The sequence below is a fragment of the Equus quagga genome, chromosome 15 (assembly GCF_021613505.1).
Source record: "Equus quagga isolate Etosha38 chromosome 15, UCLA_HA_Equagga_1.0, whole genome shotgun sequence".
NCBI lineage: Eukaryota > Metazoa > Chordata > Mammalia > Perissodactyla > Equidae > Equus > Equus quagga.
This window is the reverse complement of record NC_060281.1, coordinates 34,818,335-34,832,339: the sequence shown is the minus strand read 5'-3', so window position 1 is coordinate 34,832,339 and position 14,005 is coordinate 34,818,335.

The window sequence follows — 14,005 nt, the reverse complement described above, 5'->3', positions numbered from 1 at the left end:
TCTTTTTTCTGAGGATTGCTTTAGCAATTCGGGGTCTTTGGTTGCCCCATGTGAATTTTAGGATTCTTTGCTCTATTTCTGTAAAGAATGTCATTGGGATTCTGACTGGGACTGCATTGAGTCTGCAGATTGCTTTGGGTAGTATGGACATTTTAATTATGTTTATTCTTCCAATCCATGTGCATGGAATCTCTTTCCATCTCTTTATATCATTATCTTTTTCTTTCCATAATGTCTTATAGTTTTCATTGTATAAGTCCTTCACCTCCTTAGTTAAATTTATTCTCAGGTATTTTATTCTTTTTTTTTTTTTTTGCAATTGTAAATGGAATTGTATTCTTAAGTTCTCTTTCTTAAGTTCGTTATTAGAGTACAGAAATGCAACTGATTTTTGTAAGTTGATTTTGTACCCTGCAAATTTACTGTAGTTGTTAATTATTTCTAATAGTTTTCCAATAGATTCTTTAGGGTTTTCTATGTATAAGATCATGTCATCTGCAAACAGTGAGAGTTTCACTTCTTCACTCCCTATTTGGATCCCTTTTATTCCTTTCTCTTGCCTAATTGTTCTGGTCAAAACCTCCAGTACTATGTTGAATAAGAGTGGTGATGGGATTTTCTTTTTTTAATGGCTGAATTATATATATATGTATGTATGTATATATATATATATACATACATACATATATATATATATGTGATCTCTCTCTCTCTCACACACACACACACACACACGTATCTCACATTTTTTTTTTAATCTATTCATACATCGATGGGCACAGGTTGTTTCCAAGTCTTGGCCATTGTCAATAATGCTGCTATGAACATGGGATTGCAGGTATCTCTTGGAGATTCTGATTTCATCTTCTTCAGATATATATCCAGAAGTTGGACTTCTGGATTGAATGGTAGTTCTATTTTTCATTGTTTGAGAAATCTCCATACTGTTTTCCATAGTGGGTGAACCAATTTACATTCCTACCAACAGTGCACGAGTGTTTCCTTTTCTCCACATCCTTGCCAGCATTTGTTGTCTTTTTGATAATGGCCTTTCTAACAGGGATAAGATGATATTGCATTGTGGTTTTGATTTGCATTTCCCTAACGATTAGTGGTGTTAAGCACTTTTTCACATACCTTTTGGCTATTTGTATGTCTTCTTTGGAAAAGCGTTTATTCAGCCTATTAAATCTTCTTTTTAATGGATTATTTGTGTTTTTTTGCTGTTGAGTTGCATGGGTTCCTTATATATTTTAGATATTAATCCCTGATTCAATATATGGTTTGCAAATATTTTCTCCCATTCCATAGGTTGCTTTTTCATTTTGTTGATTGTTTCTTTTGCTGTGCAGAAGTGTTTTAGTTTGGTGCAGTCCCACTTGTTGATTTTCACTTTTGCTGCTTGTGCTTTTGGTGTCATACTCGAAAAATCATTGTCGAGGCCAAGGTAGAGGAGCTTTCTAGTATGTTTTCTTCAAGGAGTTTTATGGTTTCAGGTCTTATATTTAAGTCCTTAATTTTGAGTTAATTTTTATGAGTGGTGTAAGATAGGGGTCCAATTTCATTCTTTTGCATGTGGATATTCAGTTTTCCCAACACCATTTATAGAGCAGACTATCCTTTCCCCATTGAGTATTCTTGGCTCCCTTGCCAAACATTGGTTGACTGAATATGGGTAGGTGTATTTCTGTGCTCTCAATTCTGTTCCGTTGGTGTGTCTGTTTTTATGCCAGTGCCATGCTGCTTTGATTACTATAACTTTGTAATATAGTTTGAAATCAGGAAGTATGATGCCTCCAGCTTGTTTTTTTTCTCAAGATTGCTTTGGCTATTTGGAGTCTTTTGTGGCTCCATACAAATTTTAGGATTGTTTTTTCTATTTCTGTGAAAAATGCTATTAGAATTTTGATAGAGATTGCACATTGATACAGATGGCTTTGGGTAGTATGGAAATTTTAACAATATTAACTCTCTGGTCCATAAATACAGGATATCTTTCCATTTATTTGGGTCTTCTTAAATTTATTTCACCAATGTCTTATAGTTTTTGGTGTATAGATCTTTCACTTTCTTGGGTAAATTTATTCCTAAGTATTTTATTGTTTTTGATGCTATTATAATTGGGATCATATTCTTTATTTTTTTTCACATAATTCATTGTTAGTGTACAGAAATGCAACTGATTTTTGTATATTGATTTTGTATCCTGAAACTTCACTAAATTAGGTTTAACAGTTTTTTGGGAAAGTCTTTAGGATTTTCTATATACAAGATCATGTCATCAGCAAATAGACATGATTTTGCTTCTTCCTTTACAATTTAGATACCTTTTATTTCTTTTTCTTGCCTAATTGCTCTGGTTAGGACTTCTAGTACTATGTTTAATAGGTTTGGTTAGTGTGGGCGCCCTTGTCTTGCTCCTGATCTTAGTGGGAAAACTTTCAACCTTTCACAATTGAGTAGGATCTTAGCTGTGGGTTAGTCATATATGGTCTTAAATATGTTGAGGTATTTTCCTTCTATACATAATTTGTTGAGAGTGTTTATCATGAAATCATGGTGAATTTTTTCAAGTGCTTTTTCTGCATCTATTGAAATGATCATATGATTTTTGTCTTTCATTCTATTAATGTGGTGTATCACATTTATTGATTTGTGTATGTTGACTCATCCTTGCATCACAGGGATAAATCCCACTTGATCATGACGTATGATTCTTTTCTTGTGCTATGGAATTTGGTTTGAGAATTCAAATCGTTGAGAATTTTTGCATCTATATTCATTAGGGATATTGGCCTGTCATTTTCTTTTCTTGTAGTATCTTCATCTGGCTTTGACAGCAAGGTGATGCTGCCCTCATTAAATGAGTTTAGGAGTGTTCCCTCTTCTTCAATTTTTTGTAAGAATTTGAGAATTGGCATTTTTTTCTCTGGATGATCAATCCATTGTTGAAAGTGGGGTATTGAAATCCCCTACTATTATTGTATTGTTGCCTATTACTCTGTTCATATCTGTTGGTATTTGTTTAATATATTTAGGTACTTTGATGCTGGGTACATATATATTTACAATTATTACATCCTTTTGATAAATTAACCCCTTTATCATTATATAAAGACCTTCTTTGTGTCTGGTTACCAGTTTTGGCTTAAAGTCTATTTTGTCTGATATAAGTATAGCTACCTCTGCTCTCTTTTGGTTTCCATTTGCATGAAATATCTTTTTCCACCCCTTCACTTTGAGCCTATGCATATCCTTGAAGCTGAAGTGAGTTTCTTGTGGCCAGCATATCATTGGGTCTTGTTTATTTATTCATTCAGTCATTCTGTTCTTTTTGATTGAAGAATTTAATCCATTTACATTTAAGGTAATTATTGACAGGTAAGGACTTACTATCCCCATTGTTTTCTGCCTGTTTGGTAGTTCCTTTCTTCCTCTCTTACTCCCTTCCTTGTGAATTGATGATTTTCCATGGTGGTATACTTTGAATCCCTTCATATTATGTTGTGTATATCTATTATAGGTTTTTGTTTTGTGGTTACCCCAAGGCTTACTTGAAATATGCTATAGATATAACAATCTATTTTAAGCTAAAACAACTTATCTTCAATTGCATACAAAATTCTACCTTTAACTCCCCCCTTTTATTTTTTTGCTGTCATAATTTACATCTTTTTATATGGTGTATTCATTAAGAAATTATTGTAATTATAGCTATTTTTAATACTTTTGTCCTTTAACCTTCACACTAGAGTTATTATCACACCCCTATATCACAGTATTAGAGTATTCTGAATCTGACTGTATGCTTAGCTTTACCAGTATGTTGTATATTTTTATTTATTTTCATTTTACTACTTAGTGGCCTTTCATTTAAGCTTGAAGAATGCCTTTTGGCATTTCTTATAAGGCAAGTCTGGCAGTGATAAACTTCCTCAGCTATTGTTTTTTGGGGAAAGTCTTTACCTGTCCTTCATTTCTGAAGAACAACTTGCTGGGCAAAGCATTCTTGGTTGGTAGTCTTTTTCTTTCAGCACTTTGAATATATCATCCCATTCTCTCCTGGCCTGCGAAGTTTCTGCTGAGAAATCAGCTGATAGCATTATGGGGGTTCTCTTATATGAGAGAAATTTTTTCTTGCTGCTTTAAAAATTCTCTTTGATTTTACACAATTTTATTATAATGTGTCTCAGAGAAGATCATTCTGGAATGAAATTTTGGGGTGACCTGTTAGCTTAATGAACTTGGATATACAAATCTCTCCTTGGGTTTGGGAAGTTCTCAGCCATTATTATTCTTTTTTTTAATTTTTATTGAGTTTATGATAGTTTACAACCTTGTGTCAGCCATTATTTTTTAAACAAGCTTTCTGCCCCTTTCTCTCTCTCTTCTTTTTTTGAGATTCCAATTATGTGTAGATTGTTCCTCTTAGTATTAACCCATAAGTCCCATAGCCTTTCTTCATTCCTTTTTATTCTCTTTTCTTTTTGTTCCTCTTCCTGGATAATTTCAAATGATCTGTCTTTGAGATCATTGATTCTTTCTTCTGCTTGGTCTAGTCTGCTGTTGAAGCTCTCTATTGAATTCTTTAGTTCAATCATTGTATTCTTCAGCTCTAAAATTTCAAATTCTAGTTCTTTTTTACATTTTCTATCTCTTCATTGAACTTCTTATTTTGTCCTTGTGTTGTTTTCCTGATTTCATTAAATTATTTATCTGTGTTCTCTTGTAGCTCTCTGAGTACCTTTAGAACAATATTTTGAATTCTTCGTAGGGCAATTCTTGTATTTCCATTTCTTTGGAGTCAGTTAGTGGAAGTTTACTGTATTCGTTTCATGGTGTCATGTTTCCTTCATTCTTCATGATCCCTGTAGCCTTACGTAGGTGTCTGCACATTTGAAGAAGCAGTCAGCTCTTTCAGATTTTATGAACTGACTTTAAGGAAAGACCTTCCCCTGCAGGTAAGGGCACACTGGAGCATGCTGCGTCTAGTAGGCACCCTGGGTCTAGTAATGTAGGATACCAGGTGTAGGGGTGTCTGGTGGCTCTGGGTCCAGGTGGCATGGTGACTCATCAGCTCAGGCCACTGGGGTCCACAACATCAATAACTGCATGGTCCTTGGATAGCACTGAGGGGGTCCACAGAGGCTGCAAGAGCTGTTAGAGTCCTTAGCAGTGCCTGGGTTCAGCAGCCAGGGATCAGCAGGCCCTGGTGGTGGCCGGAGCTGGTGGTAAGCATACATTTGGCTTCAGGGGCCAGCTGCAGATGCCTGTATAGTGGCAGGGGCTGGCAGCAAAACACACATATTAGTGGGGGCCTGGCCAGCAGCTAGGGCTGGGGTCGACTACAGGCACATTGGCAGCTGCAGGGGCCATGGCTGTTGGCATGTATTACCATGGCTGCTGGTTCTTGCCATGGGTGCATGGCAGTGGAGCCTAGTGTCAGGAGTTAAGCCAGGGGCATGCTGGTGCACAGCTGTAGGGGCCAGCTGTAGATCACCCCAGTGGTGCAGGCTAGTGATAGGAGATAAGACTGAATCTGGGACCACCAGCAGCTTTGGGAGCCTTGGCTATTGGTGTACACTTACTTGGATGCAGGATCTTGCCACAGGTGCACAAACAGCAATGGAGGCTGGTAATAGGTGTCAGGCCAGCAGCATGAAAGTGCATGACTGGAGAGGCTATCCCTGAGCATGCGTACAGCAGTGAGGGTCAGCCGTGGATGTCCAGGCTGATGTCTTGGACTCATGCAGTTGCAGAGGCTTGGACTGGCTGCTGCTGCAGGTCCAGGATTCAGTGGGGATGGTGGATTTGAACCAGTGAAACACTGGGCCGCCACAGCAGAGTGCGCGAACTTAACCACTTGGCCACAGGGCCAGCCCCGGAACCTCAAATTTATCTGTAATATTTAATGCTCTTTAAAAAAATCTGAAGCTGGCCCCATGGCCAAGTGGTTAAGTTCTGCACTCTGCTGCAGTGGTCCAGGGTTTTGCCAGTTAGGATCCTGGGTGCAGATATGGCACCGCTGATCAGGCCATGCTGAGGCGGTGTCCCACATGCCACAACTAGAAGGACCCACAACCAAAATATATACAACTATGTACCAGAGGGCTTTGGGGAGGAAAAGGAAAAATAAAATCTTAAAAAAAAAAGTCTGAAGCACATATGGCAAAATGTGTACATTTGTTAATTCTAGGTTATGTTTATAAGAGCGCTTCTTATATTATTCTCTTCTTTTCATATTAATTTTTTCAAAACAAAACAATTTAGTTAAAAAAGTAAAATTATAAAAAATGAGCAATGGATTTATATAGATATTCAAAATAATTCTTAAATTCTAAAATAAAAGTTCAACCTCCCTACTACTTGAGGAAAATACAGATAACGAGATACAAAGACAATAATGAGATAAAACTTTGTATTCACCAGATTGGCAAAATTTTTTTTTAAAATGTCCAAAGCTGATTAGGATGTAGAAAAATGGGACTCTTCATACATTGCTAGTGGGAGTGCAAATGGTCACTGTCTTTTTGGAAAGCATCAAGGCAAATGATAGAAAATGCAATCAGTTGTAACTAGAAAGCATATTATAAGAAAAGTAAAATGTACACAAGATTTCTAAAAGGTTTTCAGACTTCAAGATAAGTCCAGGACTGTGAGGTAGGAATGAGGTAAAGGGACAGCCTACACAGAGATATCCTGTAACCAGTTTCCCTAGGAGAGAGAAAGAGATTTTGCTTAGTTAAAAATACAAGTCAGAAGGGCTGGCCCCGTGGCCGAGTGGTTAAGTTTGCGCGCTCCACTGCAGGCGGCCCAGTGTTTCTTTGGTTCGAATCCTGGGCGCGGACATGGCACTGCTCATCAAACCACGCTGAGGCAGCGTCCCACATACCACAACTAGAAAGACCCACAACGAAGAATATACAACTATGTACTGGGGGACTTGGGGGAGAAAAAGGAAAAAAATAAAAAATAAAATCTTAAAAAAAAAATACAAGTCAGAAATTGAAAGTAACAAAAGCAGTTCTGTTAGAATATCTTGATGATTGAAATGTTTCCTGCATTGGTGAGATTGGATGAGGTTATCATATGACCCCATTTAAAAGGAGTAAAGAGTTTAAAGTCCTCTAGAGAAATTACACATGTGCAGAGAGCAAAGAAAAACAACCATAAAAATAAATGCAGGGGGTAATAGAAGTCAGTTTATAAGTAACAGTTTAGCATTCAATATAATATTGGACTGAATCGCTCAACAAAAGGAAGGATCAGTCATGGGATTAAAAAAAACAACAAAACATAATGTCTCTTTTCTTCCTTAAAGAGACCCATTAAAAGACATGAGCACAAATCCAGAGATAGTTTAAGGGCTGCTGTGCCAACACAAATCCAAAAATCTGTGGCAGGCTCACCTGTCTCTCTCTGCTGGGAGAAACTGCAGGCTTCCTAAACACCCCAACTCCAACTTACATATGAGCAAGGACAAGGGAAGAAGCTGAAAAGATCTGGTCTTCACTTGACTCAGTTATCTAAAGAGATTGTTTAAATTGTTGGGTTGGCCTATGTGATGACTAATTTCATGTGTCAATTTAGCTAGGCTATGGTACCCAGATATTTGGTCAACGGGAGTCTGGATGTTGCTGTGAATGTATTTTTTAGATGAGATTAACATTTAAATCAGGAATCTTTGAGTAAAGCAGCTTCCCTCCCTGATGCGGGTGGACCTCATCAATCAGTTGAAGTTAAGAGGAAAAGACTGGGGGCCTGCCCGGTGGCTCAGTGGTTAAGTGCACACGTTCCACTTCGGTGGCCCAGGGTTCGCCAGTTCGGATCCTGGGTGCTGACATGGCACTGCTTGGCAAGCCATGCTGTAGTAGGCATCCTACATATAAAGTAGAGGAAGATGGGCACGGATGTTAGCTCAGGGCCAGCCTTCCTCAGGAAAAAGAGGAGAATTGGCAGCAGATGTTAGCTCAGGGCTAATCTTCCTCAAAAAATAAAAAAGACTGAGGTCCCCCTGAAGAAGAGAGAATTCTGCCTCCAGACCACCTCCAGCTGCAACATCAACTCTTCCCTAGAAGTGGGTGGGTCTCCATCCCATCCCCCTCACCCTGTGGAGTTTGAACTTGCCAGCCTCCACAATGACGGGAGCCAATTTCTTAAATCTCTTTCTATGTACACATCCTATTGTTGTGTTTCTCTGGAGAATCTTGACTAATACAGCCTGTATAATCTCAACCTGTACTCTCAAAAATTATGCTACTTAGGCAATAAATGACATCAAAGAAAACTGGCAAGAAGAAATGTAAATATGGTTGCAGCTGATGCTCTAAACACTTTTTATCATAACACATCAGACTGCGTAACATTCTTGTACCACAGAAGCACTGTGCCCAGAGCCCAGTACAGCACTCTTCGTGATTCCTCACTCTGAGAGCCACATTTTAATCAAGATACCCACAGACTGGAGCACCTTCGAGGAGGACACTAGGATGGCGAGCAGCTTTGAAATCCCATTGCTGGAGGCGTGGACAAGGATCTGGTGTCGGCCCTGAGGAGACTCCGAGTGCATGAGAGCTGCTTTCTGAACGTTAGTAGGTTTGTAGTGGACGTCTGCCCGTCCTGTGGTCTCGACTTCATGCAGGTTGTTTTGGGCTGAATCGTGTCCCTCCAAATTCAGATGTTGAAGGCATAACCCCAAGTACCTCAGAATGTGGCTGTATTTGGAGATAAGACCTTTAAAGAGGTCACTAAGTTAAAATAAAGCCATTAGGATGGGACCAAGTCTAATCAGACTGGTGCCTTTATGAGATTAGGACACATAAAGAGACATCGGAGATATTCCCTCACAGAGAAAGGACCATGTGAGGACACAGCAAGAAGCTGGCCTACTGCAAGCCAAGGACGGAGGCCTCAAAAGAAAGAACCTTGATCTTGGACTTCTAGCCTCCAGAACTGTGAGAAGATAAATTTGTATTGCTTAAACCACCCAGTTTGTGGTATTTTGTTAGGACAACCCTAGCAAATTAGCATACAGATTAACTCCCACATGGCAGTAGTACACCTCACCCCAAGCTCCGAGGGTCCGGCTCCTCACAAGGGGTCTCCTTACCCCCAACACTTCCCACTGCACACAGCAGTGCTCCTGGCTGTTTGCCCTCCATTCCAAACTCCTCAGTGCAGCCACTCCACAGTCCTCTAGGTGGGATGTGAGCTGGTTCAACCTCTCTGGACTACACATTGACAATATATACTAAAATTCTTCAAAAATGCACATAAGGCCTTTTGACCCAGCAATTCCATGCCTAAAAATTTGCCCTATGGAAATAATCAAAAGTGTATATATATATATATATATATTTAGAGAAAAGAGACAAGAAGGATAACTTACTTGTTCATGACAGCAGATATTTAGTATTTTTATGTGCCAGGCACAGTTCTAGATATTTGTGGTAGACATTAAAGTGAACAAAGTAGACAGAAGCCCCACCCACTGAGGAAAGCCAGGCAAATTAGCTAAGCAAGTGGCTTATATATTAGAAGGTAATAAACATTATGGGGAAAAAAATAAAGCAGGAAGGGGGCACAGGGAGCAGGTGGTAAGGTTCCATTTTTCAATAGGTTGGTCAAAATGGGCCTAAGGTGGTGATAATTGGGCAAGAACTTGGCAGTTAACGGCAAAATGCCAGTAGCTGTTATGGCTGGTCAGTGGAACTATGGCTATTTTCTTTTATACTTTTCTATACTTTCCAAATATATTACAATGAACATACTTGCTTCTGCAGTGTAGAAAAAACCCACAATAAATATTACTTAAAAAAAATCTTCAGTCGGCCCAGGACAAAGTCTAAACAGCTGACGATAAGTAAGGGCCTCCTCCTTCCATCTAAACTGATCCTTAGTTCCTCCTCAAGATGAGCTGTCTTTTCCAGTCAGACTGATAGTCTGTGACCCAAATTTGCCAAGCAGAGTTGCCAGATTTAGCAAGTCAAAGTGCAGGACACCCAGTCAAATCTGGATTTTAGATAAATGATGAATAGTGCAGTATTGGGACATATTTACACAAAAAAGTTATTTTTCTGAAGTTCAAGTTTTACTGAGCATCCTATATTTTATCTGGCAACGCTACTCCAGATAAAGTGAGACTCCTTCCCCATCTGCTGGAAAAATCTCTCTTTTCCATTTTCCCAAGTCTTTCCAGTTAAGCCAGAGGGTGGGGAGGCAGGAAGGGAGTGGGTGGGACTGAAAGACAAGCCTGCCTGTCAGCTCCTGTATAAGATATACATGGGGTGGGGGTGTAATTAATGGGGCTCTTTCTTGACCTTAGCTTGTGACTTCCCTGTAGATAAAGAATGCACCTTTGATCAGAGGCCCCGACCCTGGAGTCAGGTAAGTAGGTGAATGTCCAAAGGCTCTGATGTTCTCCCCAGAAAAGAAATTCTGTTTTAATTTAGAGGACATTTATTCCAATCTTCTAGTTATTTTAATTCGGGTAAAATGTCCTTAGTCATTTTCTTTAACCCAAGAGTGTTAAAAAAATTATTTTTTTTTTGCTTCTTTACATGTTGAATAATTTAAGGAAGCTTTGAAATGTACAGCTTTTGTTCTAAACAAGGACACATCCCCATCTGTCTGACTACCCTTTACGTCACACTGTCCCCTACCCCTTCGTTAGCACCACAGGGACCTCGGAGCATCTTAAAGCTGATCTCTGAGTCACAGTCATGGTCCTGTCACAAGGTTAACTCAGAGCTTCTGCTAAGTCTGAAGGGGGCAAGGCTGATACTCCCGTTCTCCTGCAAGACAGCAGTGTGCTCTGGCCCTTAGCTGGCACAGGAGAGCTGCTGGGCTCAGGCTGCCAGAAACTCCCGGGCTAACATCCAGCATCTGCAGCGCACCAAGCTGCCTAACACCCACCAGCTGTCCCAGTTAGTCCACATCACAGACGATGGGGAAGCAGTGGGATGCCGCACCCAGGGCGCAGTGTAATCCCATCCAAAGACAAATTCTAGAAAAAACTTCCCCTTAAGACTGCGAGAATAAAGGTTCTTACAACCATGACTGTGTTTTTCTATCTTGACGTCTTCAGCACTCACTGTAGTCCCTGGAGCAAAATAGCTAATTTTTGTTGCCATATTAAACTGAGCCATTTCATAGAGGCTCTATGTACTGCAGTGACAAAAATCTTTAGGCTATGTCATTAAATGAAAATAGAACAGTGTTTAGCATGCAAAATTTTGCTTAATAAAAGGGAGAAATAGGGGCCAGTCCGGTGGCGCAGCAGTTGAGTTCCCATGTTCTTCTTCAGCGGCCTGGAGTTTGTAGGTTCAGATCCTGAGTGTGGACATATGCACTGCTTATCGAGCCATGCTGTGGCAGGCGTCCCACATATAAAGTAGAGGAAGATGGGCACAGATGTTAGCTCAGGGCCCATTTTCCTCAGCAAAAAGAGGAGGATTGGTAGCAGATGTTAGCTCCAGGCTAATCTTCCTCAAAAAAAAAAAAAAGGGAGAAATACAAATAGATATACTTGTATTTACTACTTTGTAAAGAAACATTGAAAGATACAGGAAACTAGTAAAAGTGTTTACCTGTGCAGCAGAGATGAGTAGTGGCAGATAGGGTAAATAGGGGCAGGGCGGGTGTAAATCTCGACGCACATCTTTTTATATATTAATTTTTGAATCAAGTGAATGTATAACCCTTTAAAAGTTAAATTATATAGTTAATATTAAATTATATATTTTATTTTTTTAAATCATTTTGTCATGGCAAAAAGCTGAACTGGAAATAGGAAACTACCCTCTCCAGGTGTCTCTGATCTTTCCTCCTGGACCAACAAGACACCATACTTGAGTTTCTATGACTTTATAACTTTAGTGCCCATCACGCAGTCTAAAATTTCCTTTTTTTTTTTTCTTTTTTCAAATCTGCAATGCCATTTGTTATAATTTCTAGTTCTCTGCCGGATCTTTCAAGCTTGGCTTTTATTTCTTTGAAGGTAGCATATCCATAGTCGTCATACAGTCTGTCCCATAATCCCAGTGTCTGAAATCTCCATGGGTCTGATTGTATTGTCTGTTTCTGCTTTTTTTACTGGTGTTCTCTTGTCTCTCTGATGCCTGGGTATTTTTGCTTGTGTGCTAGACATATTTAAAAAAGTATTTGTAGAAATAATTCAAGGCCTAGATGATGTTAGCTTCTTCCCAAAAGGGTTTTCTTTTTTGGCACTAGCAGTCTAGTGTCCCCTTAAACAGGTTCAACACCTGTGATTTTGGAGGCCGGAAACTCCATTTCTAGTTCCTTAACCCTTTGAAGGCTGCCAAAAATGCAGCTTGGAATCTCAGCAACCTGCAGGATAAACAAATGTCTCCAGACAGAATCAGCCCCAAGTTCCAGGCTCACCTCTATAGATTCCTTTCCCAAATTTTGGCCCAGCAATTCCTCACTAGCCCTTGGAATTTTTTATGTACCTTAAAAATATTTTATCCAGCTTTTTAAGCTGCCTTCACTTAGAGGAAGTCTGAATTACTCTGTCCACTAATGAGAGTGGAAACCCTTCTGATGCAGGTTCACTCCTCTCTGGACCATCTCTGGAGCTTTCAGACAATGTTTTTCTTCTTTTTACCTTTAGTAGTGAAGTCTGTACAGACTTTTCTTATGCATAGGCACTGCTCCCTTCATCCCCACTTAGGGCTGAAATAAAATCTTGCATCCTACACACAATATTCCAGAAGAGCTGGAGTCAGAGCAGTCCTCCTTACTAGGCTCAGAAAGAGTCTGTTTGTGCATATATTCATGATGCGGCCTCTAAAACGCAGGCACAGGCTGCAGCTGCGAGGATTCTAGCTTCAGTGCAACACCAGCATAAGGAATTATTGCCCTGTGGCATGAAGGCCCCTGATAGGTCTCAGTTTGCAGACCAGGATTTGACAATGAGATTGGAGCTGCAGCCAACTCTGGAGACAGAAAGAGGAGCCAAAAAGAAAACACACAAAGGTGCAAACAATGCATTAAAACCCTGTAAGCCAGCCAGGACTTCCGCAGGCCGCTCTTCTTAACAAAGCTTTTTCATTCCATTGGTTTGGGGTGAGCTGTTCCCAGATCTTTCGCTAAATGATTTGGGAGAGGGATGACTTGAAGGACTGAGGGTCCTGCAGGGAAAAAGTTCAGTGTCCGGCTTTCTGAAGTTGCCTCTGTTGTAGGAGATCAAGTGTTAATCTTTCCAGAGTCACTTACAGTCCCTGCTTTTGGCGACCACTCTCAGGGGTCTTTAGAGCGCGCTTTTCTGGGCTCTGGGCTTCTGTTTCTCCATCTGTAGAGTGGACATGGCTACTCTGCAGAGGTCTGAGACGCGCAGGACCGAGGTAGGGCACTGGCGCCGGCGCCCTGAAGTCGGCAAGGTCAGGAAGGGCCAGAAGGCGGCAGTGCGGAGACCCGAGAGGACCTGCTGGCGGTGAGAAGAGGACACCTCGGTTTTGGCGGCGGGCTCAGCGGCGGTGATCCGCCTACTGCGCAGAGAGGCGGGACAGGCCACCGGCCGCGAAGGGGCTGGGTCAGGATGCGGTTCGGGGCGTTAGGGCGGTTGGGGCGAGCACGACCGGATGAGCGCGCTCTGGAATGAGCCGGGCGCGCGCCCCTACTGCTAAATAAGTGATGGCATTTTGAAAAAGCAAGTGGTTTGAGGGTAATCCTGACTCTATATTGCCCCACTTTCAGTTGAGGTGGATTTTTTTGTTTTTTAATTCCAAAGCACATATTCGATCATGAAAGCCACGAAAAAGGTTGGAGAGGTGGGGCTGGAAACACCCGAGAGCCCTCCTGCGTGCTGGTGAAGGTTTTTGCGAACCAAGGCAAATGCAGGCTTTGCCTCTGGAATTCTGGAGCTGCTGCAAAGATAGGAACGAAGACAGTCTGAACACGCGGAGCCGCAGCCCCTTGGGACGGTTATGGATTTTCAGCAGGGACTTCTAAGTGGAGTGGCCTTTGGCACACTCAGCCAGGGCGC